Here is a 4452-nt window from a genome sequence, read left to right as displayed (position 1 = left end):
TATATATATATATAAATATATAGGAACATTTTTTCCGTCTACGCCCCCACCTTAGTGGGTGCTTATTCTTTGCACCCCCCAGACGCACGTGCCATATTTTTACACGATTTACCATAGAATGGCACGTGTTCTTTAATTGGGGGAGTATGACATACTGGGGGGCACAAACATATAAGATCAGCAAAGCAAATGAGCTGATGAAGCTATATATAATATATACACAAATATATATATATATATATATATATATATATATATATATATATATACATATATATATATATATATATATATATATATATATATATATATATATATATATTTGTATATATATTATATATAGCTTCATCAGCTCATTTGCTTTGTTTTTTAACTTTTAGCCGACTTTAAGATATTTTAACAATTGTTAAAAATCGCAAAGTCTGTTAAAATCAGAAACGAAAACGGATTAGCCTTTGAAGCGAAATTGAAACTATCATTGACACAAGGTTCAGGGGATTTTGGCATCAGAGCAACACCTTTATCTGTCAATTTTTAAAACATAGGTAAGATTTGTGAAACATTACTCCTAAGAATAGTATGGAAGCCTTTGGTTCCTTGAAAACTCTGGTTCCTAGAATATTGTTTTCTTCCCCGGTTATTCAATCATGCTTGATTAAAAATTAGCCATTTCTACGGAATTTTGCAAAAACAAAGCTTATTGCCCAAACGGAATTTTCTGCAATACTATTCTACATTTCGTGAAATGATTCAATGATTTTAAATGCAAATATGGGAACATTGTTTATCTCGCGAGCCTGTGTTTAACCACGCGAGCCTCCTTGATGATGTAATTATTCCCAAGCTACTCTATTAATCGGTTCTTGACTTTTGCCATGCTTACCAGAGAACAAATTGTTTCATTATTTATAATACATTTGTAGCCAGTGAATATAAATACATATATATCCATGGGTAATAAGCAATGGCTACAAATACATTAATTGAAGCGAATTATTATGTTCTGACTAGCGTGGCAGGAGTCAAAAATTAGTATTATACACACACACACACACACACACACATGTATATATATATATATATATATATATATATATATATATATATATATATATATATATGTGTGTGTGTGTGTGTGAATGTGTGTGTATGGTTGTTTGCATAATAGGTATTTTAAATCGCAGAAAATCGAAGATTTTTTTTTTTCATAAAAATTAGCAGTTAGCAATCAAACAAAAACCTCAGTCATACGAAAAATGGGGGAAAAAATTTTATTGCACATCATTTATTTAAATACACAATTATTAAAACTCTATAAATTTGTTGGCAAGCTGTTCACTGTACAGAATTTTAATCTAATCAGAGGCTAAAAGAACGTTCTAGAACGATGGGTTAATCAGGTTCGCTTGTCGCAGTATCCGACGCTTTCACCCTCTGGTTTACAGAAGAAGCCCATGCAGCAGCTGTCTTTGAAACAATCGTCCAAATACACTCCGCATTTCTTCACATTTTGGGCACTGAATGCTTCCTGAAAACATAACCTTTTTTGTTGGCCAACAGTTTTTTGCAGAGCCGGTTGGCATGTCTTGGCCCAAATCATTGCATAGGTGATGAAATTGTGCGACAGTGTTCAAAAAAACTTTGTACTAGATCAATGACAACAAGTTAGGTTGGTAAATGAAACAACTTCCATATTTGAACTTTATAAATAAAAATCTGGAACCTGCTACTAACTGCTAACAGCTTGTAACTTCTCTCAGTGGTTTTGTCACCGCCCCTACACCCCCCCCCCCCTCCCAGGCGCTCCCCGCCCACTACATCTTCACTACATCTCCAATAAATTGTGTTGGTAAACATAGCTGACGCGTATCATTCTATTGCGGTAAAAATGTCGAAGATCAGAGTACCAATGTAAAAACCTACTAATTTTCATCTCTTATTTTATTTCTGTGCTCATGAGTATTTGAGCATATCTTTGCATATTGCCTAATTTGCTTATTTACGGGAGGGGGACAGTTTTCCCTGAAACAATGAATCAAAAAATGGGAAAAGTTACTCACCGCATAAAAGTCAAGAAGCAGCAAGCTGAAAAGAACAGCAACAACAATTACAAAACGACTCATTTTAATAATTATTAATACAAACGAAGAAATAAATCTGTTGCGCTAACTTGTTGAAAAGGAACTGAAAAATGATTCTTACACAGCTGGCAAACAAAACTACATCCACAGAAACCAAGTTCACTATCAGCAGCAAACCAACCGGGTTGTCTGGTAAACATAGTTTTTCCTTATCTCGTGGTCGAGTGTTTGTTTCTCACTACAAATTTTCATTATTCTATTGTGTAAAAATGGGTCTGTTTTATTTCAGATCATCACGTGGAATGGAATAAACTGAAAAACGAAAGCTCAATATTATACCAACTCATTTTTCTTGTGAACTGAAAAACAAACGAAGAAAAGAAAAGGTTCAACAAAAATCCAAGTTGTACCGTATTTTTATATAGTAAACGCAACAGTTTAAACTGAACCAGATAGTTTTCGTTACTCGATGAATATGAAAAACTAAATAGCAATTGAGGTTTCAAATGGGTATTTGGAGATACAACTAAGAAAACCATCTGGAATTGAGACGTTTATGCCCTATTGATGACACATAATAACTGTAACAAAAACCCCGGAGCCAACGTCTTATGACGATTTCTCCTCTCGACTCTCACTTTGCACCCCAGGTTGAGGCGATGGTTCAAAAGGACACAACCTGGGAAAACTATGCAAGAAAAGCGCTGACAGTTGCCAAAAAAAATTCAGTGCAAAGATTATATATTGTTATTTGCTTATCTTTCATGCTAAATTTTCGGCTCTTTTCTCAGAAAACTTGGGAACTTCTTTTCTATACTTAGTGGATAATTTTTCCGACACTTCTTTAGGGGGGGGGGGAACTATATACTCAAATGGGTTTTTTGTTCAGTCAATTTTGACCGATCGATATATTCATCATAGAGAGTTGTTAGTGGTATCATTAAAAAGCCCGTCCGGCCGAGAATATGGAATTAAAAATATGTTCCTGAATTAAGTTTTCTAGAGCGGCTTATCGATGTTTAAATTTTTGTGAATATTAGACAGATTTGCGCTATTTTTATTCGCATTTTCCAGAACTTTTGCCCAAAATTTCGTCAATTTTGCAAAAATTTGTTAAAATTTTTAAAAATACTGTTATTGGTTCTCTCTTTATAGAAAAAAAAGTTTTGTTGACTAATTTAATTGGATTTTATGGCAAAAATTATGGCTAAATGTTCCAAAACTCAGGTTTTTTCATCAAAATTAGCACGAAATAAGCTCCTTTAGTTAACTTTGAAAAAATTTGCCGGAAGTACACACCCAAAAAGCACAGACGCAATCTTTGTAGACTCAAAAGTGGGCTATTCTACTTCAATTCCAATCGAGAGTGCTCTCTAATTAAAATTTTGCCTTTTTTTGCTAACTTTACTCGTAGATTACCAAAAACGCAGCATTTATTTTTGATTTTTAGCTAACAAATTATCTATATCTAATCATTTAATTTATCTATATCATTGGAACAATTAAGTGTTCCTAATGGACAAAAGTTTCTAATGGACAAACAGCAATAGCTCGGCTCGTTTTGGACCAATCTTGGACTGTTACAATCCACAAATAATTGGCATTGTAATCAGTCGTTTTTTAAAAACATAATTCGATCTTTTTTATATTATTCAAAGAACACAACACTTCAAATAAAAACTCGCTAATGCAATTAGCTTCATAGCAGCTGCCACTTATTGTGTCTAGTGTTTTTACTTGAAAGCTTTTGGTCGATCTGACTTTTAAAATTATTTGATTTTAAACAAAATACTGGTTTTTTGAACTTTGACTCTGTTTTTTTTCTTAGTTTGGTCAACTTGTAGCTGAGTGCCAGCAAAGAAAGAAGGCTTTTTCTTTCTACTGAAATAAAATTCAATCTTTACTGCCGTTTCTTTACTTATGTTTTGGTTTTCTCGCTTTGATACTATTAGATTTTGCAATTTTTTTAGGCACTTCCCATTTTTCAATTTCTCTTGTTTTGTCACATAATCACATTATTGACATTTAACACATCATGTCATAGGCGTCAAAAATACGGCACAATTCAGCATATCAAAATATTTTATTTTATAGGCTATGATTTTAACGGCTTCGACACCTCTTTCTCGAAGAATTTAATCGATTTTTTAAATTTTGTCTTTATATGTCGTTTTTGCTTTGTCTGTTTAGTTGTGGGAAGTCTGTTTTATAATGACAAGTTTTATCGACTTTTTATAACAAAACAGAATACCTGATTTTCTGATATTAGTAGATAGTTTTCATGACTTTGAAGACAGTTGTTTTCAAAAATAATAGAACACTTTTTAACTTCGCAATTTGCTCTTTTTATTGTCTATTTAGCACCTAGTCT

General features: G+C 32.8%; 1 long non-coding RNA gene across 1 annotated transcript; it reads right to left on the bottom strand.

Moving 5' to 3' along the window:
- Positions 1-1257: 1257 nt before the first annotated feature.
- On the bottom strand, positions 1258-2176 carry LOC142348433 (uncharacterized). The gene is made up of 2 exons (XR_012760732.1): positions 2061-2176; positions 1258-1528 (listed from the first exon to the last, which is right to left on the bottom strand). It is a non-coding gene; the product is annotated as an uncharacterized LOC142348433 (long non-coding RNA).
- Positions 2177-4452: the final 2276 nt, after the last annotated feature.

This window comes from Convolutriloba macropyga, chromosome 10 (genome assembly GCF_964194025.1).
Source record: "Convolutriloba macropyga chromosome 10, txConMacr16.3, whole genome shotgun sequence".
Taxonomy (NCBI): Eukaryota; Metazoa; Xenacoelomorpha; order Acoela; family Convolutidae; genus Convolutriloba; species Convolutriloba macropyga.
The sequence above is the reverse complement of the archived record's forward strand: the minus strand, read 5'-3'. Positions and strand labels throughout refer to the sequence as shown.